Here is a 21851-nt window from a genome sequence, read left to right as displayed (position 1 = left end):
GAATCACAGCACGCCAGGCCTCCCTGTCCATCACCAACTCCCGGAGTTTACTCAAACCCATGTCCATTGAGTCAGTGATGCCATCCAGCCATCTCATCCTCTGTCGTCCCCTTCTCCTCCTGCCCCCAATCCCTCCCAGCATCAGGGTCTTTTCCAATGAGTCAACTCTTCGCATGAGGTGGCCAAAGTACTGGAGTTTCTACATACAAACACACACACACACATCTAATACATGTAAGTGTATAAAATCTGGCTCATGCCCATACAACTTACTGCGAAAGTGTACACGTTAAAAGAAAAACACTGTAGTAACATCCTTCCCTTTAAAAAAAAGAAAAAAGATGCCAAAATAAAAACCTATGTCACTGAAAGGTTAAAGCACATTACTTCTAAGCTCTTTTAATCCTCTTGCTTCCTGGAGCACACATTCTACATCAAGATTGCCTAACTGTGGACATTCGTACATTCTTTGCTTCTTTAAGCCTCTAAAACAAAACTAGTTCCCCCAAACCAAAATAGTGGGTGTTGTTTCTGTTTCTACTGACATTGGGGAGTGACTGAAAAATGTGTTCACTGTGAAACCGGTAAAAAAAACAGCTTGTTTGGCCCACACTCTGCGGCTACCCCAGCTCCCAGGCCTGAAGCTGTACTAAACTCTGCCCAGTCTGGGCTTATTCCAAGCCCAAACACTCCTTGCCTCTTCCTGATCCTGCTTATGTCACGCCAGTGTGGGCCTTAGCTTTTCTTGATCCTGATGTTAGCCCACGTTTGTACGAGCCTTCTTGGATTCCCTGAAGTCCCTGGAAACACTCACCTAAAGTCAAGATGATTCCAGAAGTTTATTTTGACAAGTATGCTAAACCCTGACTACCTGTTGTAAGGATACCTGCTCACCTGAGCAAAAGCACAAAGCAGGCACATGTTGCCTCTAGTTCCCAAATGCATTTTATGTTTCCTTCTTGCCATTAAACAGATGAATGCCATTTGGAGAGGAGCTGTGAAAGTTGGGTTTATACGCAGATACACCAAGAAGATACAAGTAACGCTACTCATCTCAGTCCATGGGCCTGTCCTTTGGGCCAGAGGTAAAGAGGCCAGTCCAGTAGGAGTGCTTACCTTGGGTCCACAGGCATCCAATGGGGGCATCTATATGGTATTCCAGGGATCTATATATTTGGATCAGGGAAAGTTTCATTTATTTTCACTAACCCGTTACTGAAATTTCGTATTTCTTTCAATTATGAAATAGGGAACAAACCATAAGAGTTACAGTCACCAACCATTGTTGTCAATATCTTGAAATATCATTAACATTCATCACTACTTTGAAAGTACAACACTTACTAAACCCACCAATACATCTTACCTAATGTACTAAGAAGCATCTATGTTACTTTATCACTTCTTCAATACAACTGGTTTCCTGAGCATCCTATGTATTCTGTTTTATACTTTTCAGAATCATTCTGAGAAGTGATCCAGAGGCCCGACCAGACTTCCAAAGGGGCTATGGCTTAAAATCAAAGATTGAGACTCTGTGCACTAGAGTTTCACAGACAAACTTGAATTGCTGACTTATAAATACATCAGTCACAACTGAAACATGGTGGATGATAATAATCGGTGCTTAAGGAATCTGATTTAGGCATGGGCTCCTACCAGGTGTTCAACCCTCTTGGGTCAAGAAACTTCAATGAAAGGGTGGAGAGAAAGAGAATCTATTGTCAGCAAGCTTTGGAACTGCAAGGCAAGCCATTGCATAACTACTGCCTTGATTCACTGGTTGGACGCCTTTATTCAGCTTGCTGAGATTATGATATTCCTGTCTTCAAGGATGATTATAGGTTACTAGGCCTACAGGTTCAAAACTGCCCTCTGCAGCTATTTGTCAATTCCTCTGACTCTTTATTCATTGCCTATTGAGTTCCCCAGTTCTTTGCCCTAGAAGTTCTGGCTTATTACTCTGACTTATGGTTTCACTTAGAACTTTATAATGAAAGACAGTTCTCTGTCTTCAACAGAAGTTGACTCCATAGTGTTGGGTCCTTCTGGACTTGAGATGACTCTTCCCTTAATTTCAGCTGATTCATATTCTCAACGCCTGACTCAGCGTCATGACTCAATAATGATGACATCATTTTCAGCTCATGAAATTTGACAAGAACCAGGGACAGGAATAGAGGAGGAAAACATGTAAAACAAGGGAACAGGAAGAAAAGAAATACCAAATGAATGACTACCACCGCTCCTCTGTCTCAGAATAAAATAGAAACTTCACTAATAACAATACATAATTTGCATCTGAGTAGAGCTTTTACAGTCATTATTTTGTTCGATGTCTGAAACAACTCTGTAAACAGTTACAAAAGCTGAATCTCGGAAAGTCTGAAGGATCAGCCATAGGCCTTAGACTAGAAAGCAGGACCCCAGCCAGTGCAGGGACCTAAACTTTCTGCCCATGGGGCGTGGCTTCTTCTCGAAACACAAAATCTGAAGAGCCCAGAGCCCTTGAGGGTGAAGATCTAGGAAAACTAAGCAAACAAAACAAGAACTGTGTGCTGGTTGAAAACTAAACGGTACTGCGGGGGAGGAGGGGAAACCTGTAAATACAGGCACAAATATCACATTTTCTCAAGAGAGAGGCTTCCTCATGTTTCTAACACTCCTTGAAGACGGAAAAGGACAGAGAATTCTTGACCACTCTAAGCAAAAGAAAGAAACAGGACTATACATGGAGGATAGGGTCTAACAAAAGAAACTAGAAGTCAAAAACAATTGAGGCCCTACTTTAACTTATATTTCAGTTTTTTAACAAGTTTATTGCTGATTTATTCGTAGCTTTGGTTTATTTCAATATATAGGCTGAAACATTATATCGCATTACCCACTAAACAGTCTGATCTATGATATAAATAGTAATACTCGAATTTGTAAAATATACTTCCTATAGAGTTTTCTGAATAATCTCTTCTAACAAAAATATTGTGACAGTCTTTGATTTTATTCGAAACTAAGGGAATCAGCTTTGGGTGATTTTTAATCTGTTGTGTCTTTTTTTTTTTTTTTTTTTTTCGTGATCTCTTTCCCAATGACAGGGAGATCTTAGCTCTCAGAAAAAGAAAAGTGAGTGGGTGGGGAATGAAAAAGGATGGCAGGCCCCGGGCTGGTTTCTAAGCATCGTGCATATAAGCGGTTGCTACACAGGTTTCCAGATCTTGATTTGATTCTCAGGGGCCAGAGCTGTGTGTGTTCCACAAAAGGCCCTTTGAAAAAACTCCTTTCCCTTCCTGGTCTGACAAAGCCCTCGGCGACTGACCTTTGAGGGGCAGACACGTTGGTCTCTGGTCTCCCATGAAGGACGGTGAGCCGCACTCATCCGCCTGGGACCCGCTGCCTCCTTCCTCCATTATATTTAGCTCTTCGGTTATTTTCCTAATGAGCTGTCTGTTTGCCTCCAGCCTCCCAGCCAGAAAATGAATGTGTGCAGATCATACACTGAGTCCCCAGGGCTCGGGACCTGCAAGGACCTGTGCTATACATTTTGAAACCCACCCACTCCAGAGCCCAAGTTGGGTCTTCACTTTCCTCTGTTTGCCCTGTGATTGGATTGGGACCCTGCTCTCTCCACGCACCTACGCTCTCTCAGATGACCATCTCCATAGCTGCCCCTTCCCACCTTGCCAGGTATGCCAAGGTAGCTTAACAGGAAGACTGAGCGTGTGCTTGGGACAGTAGCGATCCAAAGAGCAAGTAAGAATTCAAAGTGTTTTCACCAATCGGGAAGTTACCATAAGAGAATCTTTTATATGTGCGTTGTAGCTTTGCACAGGCTTTGTTTTGAATTATATATGCTAGGGGAGAATGAATCTTATTATTTGTGGGAACTCCATAGGCATCATCATGCCCTGCTCTCTAACATCTGACAGACTGGTTTTCAGCCACCAGTGAAACCTCCATCCAAAGCTGATGTGACCCAGGGAGCTAATCCTGCTGGAAGCAGGGACGTGTTGGACCTCAATCTGCCTTAAGATGAACTATTTAGCTCCTCTGGTTCCACCATTCCATGCAACAACCCAAGGAAACTGCAGTACATTCAGTCTTTAAAGCCAAATGATACTTTTAGTGGTGATGGTCTGCAATCTATTTTCAAGGAGTTGGTGAACATCAAAATAAACCAGGTTATCTCTTCACACATGTAAAACGGTGCATGACTCTTCTCTCTCCTGTCTCCTGAAAGACTTATGTGCATATTTTAATTAGGTCCCCCAAGACCCAATACATAAAATGGACATTGATTTTTTTTTTTTTTAAGACCTAGGAGATGCTATGTAACCAAGCTCTCCCTAAACCTGGAAAAGCAGTTCACACACTAAAGTGGAAAAGCCTACCATCTCTGTGTCCATGAATGTGAACTTGGATGGGCAGCAGCTGCTGTTGTTAAGTAGTTCTCTGCTGAAGGCAACACCAAAGGATGAAATAAATCTGGAGAAGATTTGGGCTTGATTTAGTAGCTATTGGGCTTCCCTGGTGGCTCAGAGGTTAAAGCGTCTGCCTCCAATGCGGGAGACCCAGGTTCAATCCCTGGGTCAGGAAGATCCCCTGGAGAAGGAAATGGTAACCCACTCCAGTATTCTTGCCTAGAGAATCCCATGGACACAGGAGCCTGGCGGGCTACAGTCCACAGGGTCGCAGAGTCGGACACGACTAAGCAACTTCACTAGTAGCTATTAGATATTGTCAAATACTTGTGAGCATTTGATTTTAGAATGCTTGGATATGGTATGTCAATACATAAATTTGCACAGAAAATAAACCAGGTGGAGACTGCACCTCTTTCAGAGGACTCAAAACAGCATTTCTTAAACAACGAAAAATCTGCTACATTGTCCGGAGCATTTAAAAGCTAGTGTAGGTTTTTAATTTGAATTAAAAAATAGTTTGGGCTTCCCTGTGGCTCAGACAGTAAAGCATCTGCCTCTCAACGCAGGAGACCTGGGTTCCATACCTGGGTCGGGAAGATCCCCTGGAGAAGGAAATGGCAACCCACTCCAGTACTCTTGCCTGGAAAATTCCATGGACGGAAGAGCCTGGTAGGCTACAGTCCATGGGGTCGCAAAGAGTTGGACACGACTGAACGACTTCACTTTCACTTTTCCCTTTCTTTCACTTTTGAAAAAAATATAAAAACTGTATACAGAAGATCTAATGATGTGATTCGCAGTGAGAATTTCCAGATGGTATTTTCAGAGCTCACACGACCAATCCCTCCCCTCACCCCCGACACCCCACCTCTAGCTAGCCTCCCCCTCATTACTCCACGCTGGGCAGAGACGAAGGGACGGAAGGTGCAAGTCAAGTTGATATGATGTGCCTGCTTCTCCTCCGGCCCTGACAGGAGGAACCATGAGGCTAGGATTTGGTAAACATGAGAGTCTTGCTCAAGGCTCTAGGGACGGGAAACTCAAGCCCTGGCAGAGGCCAAAACGCCTCCCAGTTTCCAAAAGTGGACAGTCAGGCCATGTTTGAGCCCCGGGACCCAGCCGCACCACAGTAAGCCTGGATGGCCACACTGTGGCCACATCAAAGCAAAACACCAAGCAATTTCAGGGACGTCTCCCCTGCAAGTTTCGGATGGAAATGCAAGTGGGAGGAGAGGCTGTGACGGCCCCAACCTCTTACCCTCCGGGTCTTGGTCGTCTCAGCCTCTCCGGGACAAACTGCCCCGCTCTGTGGTTTGGGGCTGGCTCGTGGAGACAAAGAGTGTGTTGAGCCTCACACAGCAGACGGAGTGGCAAATCTCACTGATCACCGCTTCCCTAAAGACTCCCCTCCCACGCCCCTTATGGAAAAGCCCTCCAGAGAAAAATCAATCCCCCGGCCTTTAAATCTGCCTTCTGTCCGAGTCAGAGGTTGCCAAGCGTGGAGCCTTACGGGGACTCCTATCACTAAGCAAACAGGGCCCGAGCGGCCGGAAGGAGAGAGCTGCTCTTTAAAAGCTTTTAAATGCTGTTATATTTTGAAAGCCACTTACTGGAGAGGTGAGTTATTTTCTACTCCTCCTTCCCCAGAAGCACAGCCATTAAGGTTACCTGGAAACCTGTCCAGGAAGCATGTGGCAAAATAACAACCAGGCAACAGAAACATCCGGACCGGTCGTCTAACAGGAGATGGTATCGGCAAGGTCACATTTGGGCAGAGGAGGAAGAGGAAACGTCCCTCGTCGGCAGGCCCTGGCTATACTGGGGGATGGTTCACGTGGACATGTGGGAAGGGGGGGCCTTGTTCTGAGCTTGGCTGGGAGGGCACCTGGTTGACTTAAGTTGGAAACAAGGAGATCTGAGATCAGATCATACTGAAGACTGCCCCGTGGAAGGAAGAACCACAAGAAGAATAAAAAGGTACTTCGTTGGTACCACTAGTGGTAAAGAATCTGCCTGCCAGTACAGGAAATACAAGAGACACAGGTTCAGTCCCTGGATTGGGAAGGTCCCCTGGAGGAGGGCATGGCAACCCACTCCAGTATTCTTGCCTAGACAATCCCCATGGACAGAGGAGTCTAGGGGGCTACTGTCCATGGGGTCGCAAAGAGTCAGACACGACTGAGCAGCTAAACAACAACAGCAAACCTTTTGGAGATGTGATGGACACAGAGAATGACCCAAGAACACTGCTTTTCAAGTTCCTAGAGCAAAATGATACAGCGTGAAGGAGTATCTATGGGCGGGGCGTGGGGGGTGGGGGGTGGGGCGGGGATAAGATTTCATAATGAAGGTGATCTTGAAGAGTCTTGGACAGCAAAGAAGATGGGAGAAGAGATGGGGGGGTTGGTGGTGGCTGGTATGGTGCATTAGCTGGACCCGTGTGCTATGGACATGAAGCAAAATAACCAGGAGATGAGTTGATAGAATGGAAAAAGTACAGTGTTGATTTGAATGTTCTGGGCTGAATGATTGTAGGGGTAGGAAGGGAAGATGACTCCTCTGTCTCGTCATAACCTTAGCTCCAGACTCTTAAAAAAATAGCCTTTCATAATTATGAAAGGCTTTTTTTTTTTTTGCTGTTTCTAAAGAGCTTATTCCTAATGTGTATTTCATTTCCAACCAACACCCTTTCTATGTCAGATGAGGTGATAAAATTTGTAATTATAGAGAAGCAGCAAAGCTGTGACTCAGCTGTTTCCCCAGGCAGCCTTGCCCACAGACGCAAGGCTTAGGGAAGTCCAGCCGGCATGAAAAACAAAGACAGGGAGAAGGGACCATGGCAAACAGTGGTGCGTGAATGTTCGCTGAATCCATCTCCTTTTACCCCCAAATATATCCTTTTTTTCCCCCCCTGATTTAGCATGAAGATGGGTAGCTAATGAAACCCTGTAATTCTGGAAGGTCAGTTATCAGAAAACTTGTGGTAATTCAGCTGAAAGCAGTAGGGGAGCTGTTGGACAATTCCTGGGCTTTCCAGTCACCACTTCCATCAGGTGCATCTGTGCAAGTCGCTGAACCATGGCCCCAGATACCTGAGCAAACACAGAGGCTCAGACACTAAAAATACTTCCAGGAAATCTCCACAAGGCCAACAACCCTCAGGAAGAGATGAGGGGTGCATGAGAAAAGCCGAGCTGACATGCCACACTCCTCTCAAATTACAGAAAACCAATGCTGTCAACCTGAGAAGACTGAGCAATACACCAGCCCACACACTTCATGAATGCCAGGCACCATCTTCCTGAGAAGGATACTCACCAGCACGCTGGGGAATGGTGGTCCTCGAAACCCTTCTCAAATTGTCAGTTCAGTTCAGTTCAGTTGCTCAGTGTGTCCGACTCTTTGTGACCCCATGGACTGCAGCACACCAGGCCTCCCTGTCCTTCACCAACTCCCGGAGTTTACCCAAATTCATGTCCATCGAGTCGGTGATGCCATCCAACCATCTCATCCTTTGTCGTCCCGTCTCCTCCTGCCTTCAATCATTCCCAATCAGGGTCTTTTCAAATGAGTCAGTTCTTCGCATCAGGTGGCCAAAGTATTGGAGCTTCAGCTTCAGCATCAGTCCTTTCAATGAATATTCATGACTGATTTCCTTTAGGATGGACTGGTAGGGGATACCTGATCTCAGCTCCTCTGAAAACGGAATATGGCGTGTATCAGACAGGCACCTGTTCATCCCCAGGTACCTCACAAAGGACAAAAGACAGAAGTTTGAAGGCATGAACTGGAAGACTCAGTTGCACCTCTGACATACTACAGTCTCAAGAGATTCACTTAAGCTCTCTAGGAATTTGTTTCCCAATTTCCAAAATTACACAGAATAGACAACCTGTGTGTGTGCATGTACGTATGTGTGTGCAGCCTTACCACTCTCTACTGCCCTGATGTACTGGGATCAATTATAACCTATTACTTAGCCAAGTGTCAGTGGGCATTTATCCCCCCTCTCACATAAAATACATATATATATAAAATTCACACACACACACACTCAAAGAATGCGAATCCTTTCATTTTCTTCAACCCCAGTATGTTCTTCTGAGCAAAGAAGGAAAGGGTAGAATTCATGTTACAAGCCAAGAATTGCACATAAGGTTGCATACATTCATGAGAAGATATTACACACAGGAGCATCACGCTTCCTGTGTGCCTCGAGGGGTAGGTTTGGGGTGAGTTTAGTTGGGTGAGGCTAAACTCTGCTGCAATGGCACCCCACTCCAGTGCTCTTGCCTGGAAAATCCCATGGACGGAGGAGCCTGGTGGGCTGCAGTCCATGGGGTCTCCAAGAGTCGGACACGACTGAGTGACTTCCCTTTCACTTTTCACTTTCATGCACTGGAGAAGGAAATGGCAACCCACTCCAGTGTTCTTGCCTAGAGAATCCCAGGGACGGGGAGCCTGGTGGGCTGCTGTCTATGGGGTCACACAGAGTCGGACACAACTGAAGCGACTTAGCAGCAGCAGCAGCAAACTCTGCTGGACTTGGTTTTCTAACTATCTAGGGTAATTTGTTTGCTAACTTACCTGACACGTCCAGATCCTTGTGTCTAAAGGTACTCCGTGTTTGTCCTTACGTCCCTCCCATCAGCCCCCAACCCTAATCCCACCAAAGCAAGAGGTCAGCAGGGCAGCTGGAGGCCCCACCCCCAAGAGGCCTGGAAGGAAAAGGGAACTTAAAAGAGACCACAAACTGTTTCCTACCTTCTCTGGTCCCCAGAGATCCTTTTTCTCAATAAAACCATAAAAGGATTTTTAAAAATAATAGTGCATACAAAAAAAAAAAAAAAAGCACAAAAATTTCACCAGGCATAGAGCTTTCTGTAGGAGAACTTTCAGGAGACAATCAGATTTGAGATTTCACGAGATGAGAAAGGGGATTGGATATCAACAGAAAAAAGTCCTGGCAGGTGGCAATTAGCTAAAAGTTAGGAATGAGGGTGCAGGGAACTTTGGGGGGATGTGTATGTGCTTAGTCACGTCCAGCTCTCTGCAGCCCTATGGACTGTAGCCTTGTCTGTGGAATTCTCCAGGCAAGAATACCAGAGTGGGTTGCCATTTTCTCCTCCAGGGGATCTTCCGGACCCAAAGGTCGAAACTGTGTCTCCTGCACTGGCAAGCGGATTCTTAACCACTAGTGCCACCTCATATTCTCTTGGGGATGTATTTCCCCCTAAATGTGGTGAAGAAGGATCCAGAGCAGCCTGCTGGAAAGGCTGGCGAGGGAAACATCTTTGCAAGGCCCAGGGACGCTACCCGATGTACAGTGGATTCCAGGCCAGTGGCCAATGAAAAGCTTTCCCCGAGCCTCCATCACCTTCCAAGTTAATTCTCTTCAGGTGCTCCACCTGATGGTATTATTCAGGCTCCTTGTTCACTGGCTCAAACCCTTCCAAATCCTCCCAGGTCTCTTGTTAGTCTCTTTACTTTTAATCCCATCTTGTCTGTTTCCCAGAATATCAAAATTTGCCCATAATCCTCAGTACAGATCAACTCCAGGTGTCTACAATTTTTTTTTCTAGGTGTTAAAAAAAAAGAAAAGAAGCAGCAGCTCTGAGCTAGTTTCCTCACCTACGTGCTCCCACGCCTGGTCCAGTCATCGTTATCTCCCTGAATAACCCCTCCTGGGCCTCCTGCCAGAAAATATTTTGCAAGTTTCCCTTGAATTTTTACATGGCAGACTTCTGAAACATGTAAATAATATATAAAGCCAACCTATTTTGGGAGCTAAGAGCAACCAAAACTCTTCAACTGCAAATCTGCCCAACTTGGTTTTGCCTTAAAAAAAAAAAAAAAGGACTTGTGAAATATTCGAGTCTCTTGTTAACGCAAACAGCACCCGGTGACCTAAAACTTCAAGCAACGGCCCAAAGTGAGGGGAAGTGTGCTGTTGACTTGGATTTACAGAAAGTGAGTGTGACTCATGGCAAGGTCCTGCGATCTCGCACGAACTCATTCTGCCTGCAAAAGCCCGGGGATCAGTGGGTGAGCCAATGTCAACCCCGGCCAGGCAGGCAGAAGCCCTTTGTTTTTCCCGTCGTGCGGAAACGCCAGGTCCCCGTGGCTTCTGACAAAGGGCCTCGTCCAGCCGGCGTGTCACCGTGCGCGTTGGCCACGGCGGCCGCCCGAGGACGTGCGCGCGCGGACCCGCTCCCCGACTGGCCGGCGTCGCGGCGGCCTCAGCCGGGGAGAGAGGGCCGGCGGGCTGGGGCGCAGCGCCCCCTGCTGGACGTCGGCGACGGCGCGGCGGGCTCGAGTTGACCGCGGACCCAGAGCCTCCTGCCGGGGACCGCCGAGGTGGCCCAGCAGCCCGCTCCAGTGTTCTTGCCTGGAGAGTCCCAGGGACGGAGGCGGCTGGCGGGCTACGGTCTGTTCTGCAAAGAGGAAAAAAAAAAAAAACCACTAGCAGAAATAGGTACCCTTTATCCAAACCAATCCTCAAGGCCACACGACCCCCTTTCCTCACCAACTCCAGTTATTCTTGCCTGGAGAGTCAGGGACAGAGGAACCTGGCAGGCTACAGTCCACTCCGGAAAGAGAGAGAGAAAAAAAAAACACTAGCAGAAATTTGCACCCTTTATCCAAACCAATCCTCAAGGCCACACGACCCGCTTTCCTCACCAACTCCAGTTATTCTTGCCCGGTGAGTCCCAGGGACAGAGGAGCCTGGCGGGCTACAGTCCATTCTGGAAAGAGAACAAAAACACTAGCAGGACTGTGCACCCTTTATCCAAACCAATCATCGAGGCCACGCACCCTCCTTTCCTCACCATAGCATGCGGCTGGTGTGTGTGTGTGTGCACACGTGTGTGCAGGGACACAGCGAGGCTGCATATTCAGGAGTGTCTGCACTGACCTCCCAGAGTGGACATCATCATATGCCTTTCTGGGTTGGTAAGCAGCTCCCCAGCTGACAGAGGCTTTTGCATCAAGTATCCCGTTCCTCTCCCACTGCTCTGTACAACTAGTAACACAGTCTCAACCTAAGGACTGCCAGCTCCCTGGCTCTGCTAGTACAATTACTCATAACCTAGCCACGTCTGAGGATGACCGCTCACTGAGGAGCTTTCCCCTTTTCCAAAGATTTCGCCCACATGGAAACAAAGGCTTGCCATAATCCCCTAGCCGGTCAGGTCAGGCTGTCAGCATGGAGCAGATCAAGGGCTGACATCGAGATGAAGTCAACCACCGCTGGCTGCGGGAGGGAGCAGTCTGCAGGCACAGCTCAGCGGCTTCCAGGTGGCGGGTACTGGGAAACTCCCAGGAAACTTACAGACTGTGAGTGGTTTTGCCAGAACCTCCCTGGCTCTTGAGAGTTGTGCTCATATATGTCACACTCATAGGAAACTTTTCTTGCCTAAGAGGTTATGGACCTAAATCCAGGGGAGGTTTGTGAAAGCAGGAAGCCTGAAAAATAAGGCAAAGATGTCAGATGAAGGGTGCTGCTGCTTTGGCAACAGTGTTCACAGACTGTGTGAGGGACACCAGTGACCCAAAATACTGATGCTTCGGGATTTTCCTCGTGATTGAATAGTAAAAATTACAGTATCTTATGAGCTTACTTTAGAATAATAGAACAATAGAATGGGAAAGACTAGAGATCTCTTCAAGAAAATTAGAGATACCAAGAGAATATTCCATGCAAAGATGGGCTCAATAAAGGACAGAAATGGTACAGACCTAACAGAAGCAGAAGATATTAAGAAGAGGTGGCAAGAATACACAGAAGAACTGTACAAAAAAGATCTTCATGATCCAGATAATCCTGATGGAGTGATCACTCACCTAGAGCCAGACATCCTGGAATGTGAAGTCAGGTGGACCTTAGGAAGCATCACTATGAACAAAGCTAGTGGCGGTGATGGAATTCAGTTGAGCTATTTCAAATCCTGAAAGATGATGCTGTGAAAGTGCTGCACTCAATATACCGGCAAATTTGGAACACTCAGCAGTGGCCACAGGACTGGAAAAGGTCAGTTTTCTTTCCAATCCCTAAGAAAGGCAGTGCCAAAGAATGCTCACACTACCGCTCAATTGTACTGATCTCACATGCTAATAAAGTAATGCTCAAAATTCTCCAAGCCAGGCTTCAACAATATGTGATGTTCAAGCTGGTTTTAGAAAAGGCAGAGGAACCAGAAATCAAATTGCCAACATCCACTGGATCATTGAAAAAGCAACAGAGTTCCAGAAAAACATCTATTTCTGTTTTACTGACTGCACCAAAGCCTTTGACTGTGTGGATCACAATAAACTGTGGAAAATTCTGAAAGAGATGGGAATAACAGACCACCTGACCTGCTTCATGAGAAATCTGTATGAAGGTCAGGAAGCAACTGAACTGGACATGGAACAACAGACTGGTTCTAAATAGGGAAAGGAGTACGTCAAGGCGGCATATTGGCACCCTGCTTATTTAACTTCTATGCAGAGTACATCATGAGAAACGCTGGGCTGGATGAAGCACAAGCTGGAATCAAGATTGCCAGAAGAAATATCAATAACCTCAGATATGCAGATGACACCACCCTTATGGCAGAAAGTGAAGAGGAGCTAAAAAGCCTCTTGATGAAGGTGACAGAGGAGAGTGAAAAAGCTGGCTTAAAGCTCAACATTCAGAAAACTAAGATGGCATCCAGTCCCATCACTTCATGGGAAATAGATGGGGAAACAGTGGAAACAGGGTCAGACTTTATTTTTCAGGGCTCCAAAGTCACTTCAGATGGTGACTGCAGCCATGAAATTAAAAGACGCTTACTCCTTGGAAGGAAAGTTATGACCAACCTAGATTGCATATTAAAAAGCAGAGACATTACTTTGCCAACAAAGGTCCATCTAGTCAAGGCTATGGTTTTTCCAGTAGTCATGTATGTATGTGAGAATTGGACTATAAAGAAAGCTGAGCATCAAAGAATAGATGCTTTTGAACTGTGGGGTTGGAGAAGACTCTTGAGAGTCCCTTGGACTGCAAGGAGATCCAACCAGTCCATCCTAAAGGAGATCAATCCTGAGTATTCATTGGAAGGACTGATGTTGAAGCTGAGACACCAATACTTTGGCCACCTGATGCTGAGAGCTGACTCATTTGAAAAGACCCTGATGCTGGGAAAGATTGAGGGCAAGAGGAGAAGGGGACGACAAAGGATGAGATGGTTGGATGGCATCATCGACTCAATGGGCATGAGTTTGAGTAAATTCTGGGAGTTGGTGATGGACAGTGAGGTGAGGCCTAGTGTGCTGCAGTCCATGGGGTTGCAAAGAGTCAGACACGACTGAGCGACTGAACTGAACTGAACTGAAGAGCTTACTTGGGCTTCCCACGTGGCGCTAGTGGTAAAGAACCTGCCTGCCAATGCAGAAGATGCAAAGAGATGCCAGTTAAATCCCTGCATTGGGAAGATGCCCTGGAGGAGGGCAAGGCAACCCACTCCAGTATTCTTGCCTGGAAAATCCCATGGACAGAGGAGCCTGGTGGGCGGTATAGTTCATAGGGTCGCAAACAGCTGGATGTGTCCAAGATGACTTAGCATGCATGCAAGAGCTTACTCAGGCCAGGCAGCAGGCTAAGTACTTTACCTTTGTGGAGTTTGTTGTTTGTTTATTTTCAGGTAATCCTCACAACTGCTGTATAAGATATGCACTATCATTAGCCCTGTTTGGGACTTCCCAGGTGGCTGTGTGGTAAAGAATCTGCCTGCAATGCAGGAGATGCGGGTTTGATCCTTGGGTCAGGAAGATCCTCTGGAGGAGGAAATGGCAATCCACTCTAGTATCCTTGCCTGAAAAATCCCATGGACAGAGGAGCCTGGCGGGCTACAGTCCATGGGGTCACAAAAGAGTCAGACACGACTCAGCGACTAAAAAACAGCAAAGTAAGGCCCAAAGAGGTTAAGAGGTCTGTCTAAGGTGACACAGCTCAGAGGAGTCAGAACCAGATTCAAACCTAGGTGTCTCTGGCCCAAAGACTACATTTCTAGCGTTTGCTGCCTCTCAGCTCTCAAAGCCCTCCTAGGCCCTGCACTGGAGTCTATTTTAGTGTTTGTTTCAGGGGCAAGAATGACTCACCAACCACATGACCACAGGACTCATTTTCTCTGACCCCTCTGAGCAGGGCTCGAGGGCTTGAGGTAACCTTTCGTTTACTTTGCTTTGAGCCGGGGCAACAGGCTAGGAATGGTTGGAATAAATAGTTCTGGGCAAGAGGTCAGGGGATAGGCGGGATTCTGGATGGAAAATCAAACAAGGCCTCTCAGTTGGGCTCTTGGTCCCATGAGGGAACCCCCAGACAGGAGGTCAGGCTTGCAGAGGCATCTCTGAAAGGGGTCTACCCAGGCTGAAGGGCTGCCTGGCCTGTTCTTAAAGAGGCTTTAGCATGCCTGCATGGGGGATGTGGACACTGCTGTCCTGGATACAGCGTCCACTTCTGCCACAAACCAGCTGTGGCACCAGGAACAGAAGCAAGGAACCACCTCTGGCAGCGCCAGCTCTGAAGACTTCAGCGATCCCCCCTTGGCCCTGCATTGCGGCCACAGCATCCCCCGCCGTGCTGAGCTCCGGCTAACACGACCCGCACAGGAGGCCAGGCTCTGCAGATACAGAGTTTTATGGTTCTAACAGTTCCACCGTCACCACAACAAAGTGCTATTCTTCTTGTTAATTCTGACGTGCACTTCCATGCAAACGGGCAAAGAGATGTTGCCAGTCTTTCACCCGCAGGTGAAAACTTTCCGGACAGTGTTCCCATTCCATCAGTTCAGTTCAGTTCAGTTGCTCAGTCGTGTCTGACTCTTTGCGACCCCATGAATAGCAGCACGCCAGGCCTCCCTGTCCATCACCAACTCCCGGAGTTCTCTCACACTCATGTCCATTGAGTCAGTGATGCCATCCAGCCATCTCAACTTCTGTTGTCCCCTTCTCCTCCCGCCTTCAATCTTTCCCAGCATCAGGGTCTTTTCCAATGAGTCAGCTCTTCACATCAGGTGGCCAAAGTATTGGAGTTGCAGCTTCAGCATCAGTCCTTCCAATGAATATTCAGGACTGATCTCCTTTAGGATGGACTGGTTGGATCTCCTTGCAGTCCAAGGGACTCTCAAGAGTCTTCTCCAGCACCACAGTTCGAAAAGCATTCCATACTTTGCCGTTTCCGGAAGGCAGTCTGTCCTAGCCAGGTGAGCCAGGTGGCATGTGCCTTAAAGCCATCCACACGGCCCTAGACCACTTCCAGCACGGCCAGGGCTCACTGCCCTAGGAGGCCAACCAGTCTGAAAAGCAAAAGGAAACAGCGCCGGGTTTCCATATGAAGACTCCGAAGGGCGCGGATGGATGGGAGTGAGAGGGCAGCGATGCTGAAGCGCGGTCCTCTCTGGAGGAGCAAGGAAGCTGGGACTCGGGAGGGGCGGGGGGAGGGGCGGGGGGATCCCCCACCTCCCCACTGACACCAGGGAGGCCCATCCCCCGCCGCAGCGCAGGTAGCCAGGTGGGAACTGGCACTCAGCACAGGCCTCAAGCCCTCAGACCAAAAAAGAAAAAACAACCCACCTATCTCTGGGAGGTGCCGGGGGACGCCACATGGCACTGCGCCTTCCTCAACTGTTCCTGAATGTTATCGAGATCACGGAAAGCTGTTTCCATGAACTGATTTTTAAATATTCTATATAAGGGGGAAAACCATCCACAATATGAACGCAGGGGACTGGCTAAGTATAGGCTGATGCGTCCTGTGGTGTCTATGAGTTTATCGACAAGGAGAGGCAGAGGGCAAATAAGGTGGAGGAGTCTTGTCAGGCTCCGACATGAAAAGCAGAGAGCGGTAGCTGCTTGCTGAAGCGCGAGCTGCTTGGATCTGACAAGATAGAAAGGAAGTGGGCAACCTGATGGGTGTAGGCTGTCTGGGCAGATGCATGATCCAGGCAGGCGTCAAAACCAGGAACCGCACCACACGAGAGTGAAACTTGGTGCACCTGCTGGGCTGTACTTAATAATAAGAGTGTTTCATCAGTGGCAACAACTGTGCCAACTAGCGCAGATGTTAGTACAGGGGAAGTTGAGGGCAGGAAAGGAGGACACATGGGAAATATTTTTACTATCAGCTCAGTTTATTTTTTAAGACTTTTTGGATGTGGCCCATTTTTAAAGTCTTTATTGAATTTGTTACAATATTCCTTTTTTTTTTTTTTTTAATGTTTTGGGCTTTTTTTTTTGGCGGGGGGTGGGGGGGCGGGTGGTGCCAAGAGGCATGTGAGATCTTAGCTTCCCTACCAGGGATCGAACCTGCACCCCCTGCATTGGAAGGTGATGTCTTAACCACTGGACCAGCAGGGAAGTCCCTGCTCAATTTTGCTGTAAACTTAAAACTATCCTTTGAGAAATGAAACCTGTTGCTTTTGTTAAGTGAAAATAAATACTCAGAAGGAAATAAAATGTTAATAGTACTATCTCTGGATGATGATATCATGTCTAACTGCTTTTGTAGTCTTACTTTTCAAATTTCCCACATTCTCATTTTGTCTGGATTTGTGTGTCATTTTATCAATCAGGTAAAACAAAGGTACAGTTTAAAAATCTTGCCTGAGTGACTGTTCTCTGAGGCAGAAACTGTATTTGCACAAAGCAGTCTGTTGTGTAGCTCTCTTTTCCCAGTAGGAACTTTTTCCATTTTGCACCTCGAGATAATGATTTCAATGCTTTCAGCCTTGTAGGCTGAAAATCTGCTGTCTCATGGTTCAATGGAAGGCAGTAGATTAAAGCAATAACTATGAGAGAAAGGGATCCAAGCCTTCAAGGAATAACTGGGTGGGTAACTGTAAACTGAAAATCTCTTCTTAAGTAGCCTGTGAGGGTATCTTGAGAAGCATCTATTAAATACCTTCAATGAGCAGAGAGGGATGGGTGCTGATATAAGCAAGATCCCAGGATGCTGGTTAATTTAGCAAGAAGCACTGACTCTACAGTGTAGAAGTTGCAGCAATAGAGTTGGTTTGAGAATTGGAGACAGTTACGCCAGGAAAACTCTTTAGCTGAGTTCCTAATTCTTGCCAAACTAGGCCATAAATGACTTCTGACGTCTGAGAGTATTAGAAAAGTTTGTTACAACCTGGTTTTGTAACCAGGAAGAGCCAGTCCTTCCTGAACTAGGGGAATGCCTTGGGAGCAATGGCTCTGTGTGTGTGTGTGTGTGTGTGTGTGTGTGTATGCACCAAAGAGATGTTAACAAAAAGCTGTGACACCAGGAAGAGGCTGGGGTGAAGGGCCTTTCCTCCCACTCACACGACTGGTGGACCAGTCATGGGCCACTCTCAGGAGAGTTTGCACCCCATGCATCCACCACCATAACATAGGGCAGGGCCTGTGTGCACCTCCTGGCATGACCCACAAGGCCCCAGAGCAGCACGGATGGGGCTCACCGGAAAGCAACTGGACCAGGTGGCCTTTGGGTTCCTTGGATGCCTCACAGGCGGGAAGGAAAGGACGCTCGAACATCCTCTTGACAGTAACATGAGAGCCCGAGGCACCGGTCTCAGGAAACAGCACAGTGGGGGAGCAGTCTGGAACGCACGCTTCCTTCCTGCTTCTGTAGGCTCTTCAGTGTTGGTCTGGGAAAAGGAGCTGCGGCCACACCAGCTGGACAACTGGCGCAAGCAGAGATTGCAAATGAATAATTCATTCCAGCTAAAAGGACGATCAAAAGAGGAGGAGCCCGCACGTGAAGCAGCTCCCAGCTTGTGATGCTTGGACTGCGGCCTCTGTCTGAGTGCCCCTACCGTCATGTTTGTCAGGCAGTCCCCGGTGGTCTTTCTCCCCGCCCCTGCACCTGCAGAAGCAGGGAAGTGGCATCTAGGGCCCTGATCTCAGAGTCCCCCCACAGCCCCCCCTTTATTCTGTGGTTAAAGCTTCTGTAGCACTTGGCAGCTGGTTCAAAATTTCCCGTGACCTTCCTTCACTGGCTGGTTCAAACGTGGGCCACAACAAGGCAAGCAGGATGGAAGATGGGGCGTGGGCTGGCCTTCACCAGGAGGGCTTGGACGGCCCACTAGTGCTGCAGCGGTGACTGACCAGGCTGTCAGAGGCAGGACAAGAGCTTCTGGGGACACAGAACAGCAGGTCCAAGAAAAAACAGGTCTATTCTGTGTGACTTACTGAGAAGTGTCCTCGGTCTTTCTTTGCTCTGAGACACAGTCACTTCCTTGGTACCAAGGGCCCACCCTTGTGTGCTGTGCTGGAGTCTACAGTGTGAGATCAAGGCTGTGTGCACATGGGCAAGTGCAGACACAGGCTGAGCTATAGAAACGGGGCTTCCAGATACGCGTACACCAAGCTACCTTTTAACCTGTTTTCTTAAAGAGTTCAGAGTTACGATTTTCAAAAGTCCATTAGGTTAGCATCACAACGAGTAGTCTTTCAAACATCAGTGTTTGACCTGGAATTTAGATCTGAATCTATCAGCCTCTCTCCCACTGAAAAGCCTCAGAATATTCCCAGGCTTCTTTCTAGACACCAGATGAGGCACTCCTGAATACCACATGGTCACTTACAGGAGGTTAGAAACCTCCTGTCAGCTGAAGTCAAGGACTCTCATTCATGTTACTTCCAAAGACACAGAACTAAAATGTTTCAATGACATGCTGTTCTTATATACACAAGATACTAGTGAGTGAAAAAGATAATAATAGCTATCACTTATCAGTGCTTTACATATACTGATTTATTTATGCCTGTCAACAAATAAAATAAAGACTGCCAGAGCTAAAAAAGAAATAATAGGCAAAGAGGTGGATGGAAAATGGATGAAGGAGTGTATAGATGAATAGAGAAATAAAAAGCTAAGTCTACTGACTTATCAAACAAAGGAACATAAACTGGTGATGAAGTAGAAGCTCACTGAGAGGGGAAAAAATGCTGGCCAGGAGCAGGTTTCTTGCGGTTATTGGTAATGAAGGACAGAGACCCAGTACTCTGGATCTCTCTGGAGAGGACAGAATGAATCCACAGGCCTAAACACAGTTGGCTAAAGACACAGGAACAGCCTAAATGTCCACCGACAGAAGCATATGCATAAAGATGACACTGTGCATATACACAAAGGAATACTACGCAGCCACAAAAAAGCACGAGATAAAGCCATTTGCAGCAACATGGATGCAACCAGAGATTATACGAAGTGAGGTGAGTCAGACGGAGAAAGATAAACATCATATGATATCCCTTATCTGTGGAATCTAGAACATGACATAACCGTATCTGTGAAACAGGATGAGACAGAGAGAACAGACTGTAGTTGCCAAGGGGGAGGGAAGTGGGGGAGGGCTGGAGAGGGAGATTGGGCTTAGCAGATGTAAACCATTATAAACAGAACGGATCAACAATAAAGCCCTACTGTAAACACAGAGGACTACATTCAATATCCTACCATAAATCGTAATATAGAAGAATACATTATAAGAAGAATGCATATGTACGTATAGGGGCTTCCCCGGGAGCTCAGTCGGTAAAGAATCTGCCTGCAATGCAGGAGACCCGGGTTTGATTCCTGGGTCAGGAAGATCCCCTGGAGAAGGAGATGGCAACCCACTCCAGTAATCCTGCCTGGAGAATCCCACGGACTGAGAAGCCTGGCTGGCTTCAGTCCACGGGGTCGCAAAGAGATGGGCACGACTTAGTGAGCTAAATCACCACATGTAGGTATAACTGAATCACTTTGCTGAATAGAAGTGATTAACACAACATTGTAAATCAACTATACTGTAATAAAAGAAGAAACAAAAATAAACACAGTTGGCTAAAACAAACCCCATTCCTTGCTGCTAAGGAAGACTCTTCAGTTAGGACCAATGACAGGCTGGTGGGCCAGGGTCTCCCCGAGTTCACGGTCCTTGATCAGCTTCAACTGGTGAGGGCCAGCTGTGAGAAACACATCCTCAGTTGTTATCCCTCCTAGGCAAGGGCTGCTGTTCCAGAAAACTTCCCTTTACATTTCTCCCCTCAGCCTTGCCTTACTTCCTCACTTTAAAATTTCACACAAGGAATATTTTCTAAATGGAAATGAAGTGCATGTGTTTGCCATCAAGCCCTTTCCCTGTATCTTCAGACGCTTTGGAGGCGGTCACCTTAACCCCTTCGAAAGTGAACTGTGTCCTGCAGTTAAGCAGGAAGAGTGGCATAGCTGTGATCATGCACAATCTTCTGGCTGCAGGTCACGGGGCATCTGATCGTCCCCCAAAGATACAATTATTGTGTTACACTTCAGAAGCAAACTTTATAATAAGGTAACAGAGCAACAAGGAGCCATCTGAGAAATGAATCTTAAGCAGTAAACACACATACCAAAAAAAAAAACTCAAAAAACAACAACACTGCTACTTAATGCCCACTGAATATAATTCCCCCCCTCTAGAATAAAGCTAATTTCTACCAAATATAGCCAAGTTAAGACTAATTTATTTGCAAAATAAGTCTGGTTTCAATAAACTTAGCCTAATCATTTACATAAGTGTAATTGATCATACAGGCTCTTTGAAGTTGGCTGTGCGAGAACTTTTTATAAAGAATCTCAAACTGAACTTGTAAAATGCCTCTCAAGCCAGGAAAGCCACAACAAGGACTTGCCATCAGAATCGCTTGCAGTATCTCTTAGATTTGGGTGGATTCCTCTCTTCTTGAGGTCTCACTGCTAGGAGGCAGCCTTTCTTATTCACCTTCCTGATGAGGCTGCTAGAAACCTAAGAGTTTCCAATTTCTGGAGGGATCCAGTAGAGAGAAAAGAGTTTTGATTTTACTTACAAAGTTATAATTTACCAAACTGCTGTCAGTCATAGTTAGCTTGAGGAGAAAGGCTTCCTTACACCTGTGAAACACAGATTAAAACCAGTAATATTGCAGACAGAACCCAAAGTTGGCGCTAGTGGTAAAAAACCTGCCTGTCAATGCAGGAGATGTAAGAGATACAGGTTTGATCCCTGGGTCGGGAAGATCCCCTGGAGGAGGGCATGGCAACCCACTCCAGTATTGTTGCCTGAAGAATCCCACAGAGGAGCCTGGTGGGCTACAGTCCATAGGGTTGCAAAGAGTCAGACACAGCTTAGCAACTAAAAAACAACAAAACAACAAGTATTACACTTAATGCTGATGACTTTATTGACCTTTCTCAATACTTAAAGGCCTTTAAAGATAAACAGGGAAGGTTTGGGGAGTGGTAAAAGGATTGGTAGGCTTCCAATTGTTTTCAGAGTCACTTCTAGTTCTGAAAAGACAAGATTTGTAAAACAAGGACAGCTGTTTTTAATTCCTCAAAAAACTGGGTGGCCACCTTAATGATATCAAAGGACTGACATACTAATTCAACTATGTTGGAATATTTTTCTTATCCTCATTTAG

At 46.8% G+C, this 21851-nt stretch overlaps 1 non-coding gene across 1 annotated transcript; it reads left to right on the top strand.

The window, feature by feature from the left end:
* The first annotated feature begins 4521 nt into the window (after positions 1-4521).
* TRNAW-CCA (transfer RNA tryptophan (anticodon CCA)) lies at positions 4522-4594 on the top strand. The gene has a single exon. It is a non-coding gene; the product is annotated as a tRNA-Trp (tRNA).
* Positions 4595-21851: the final 17257 nt, after the last annotated feature.

This window comes from Capricornis sumatraensis, chromosome 9 (assembly GCF_032405125.1).
Source record: "Capricornis sumatraensis isolate serow.1 chromosome 9, serow.2, whole genome shotgun sequence".
NCBI classification, from domain to species: domain Eukaryota; kingdom Metazoa; phylum Chordata; class Mammalia; order Artiodactyla; family Bovidae; genus Capricornis; species Capricornis sumatraensis.
Note: the sequence above shows the minus strand (reverse complement) of the source record. Positions and strands in the feature narration are given on the sequence as shown.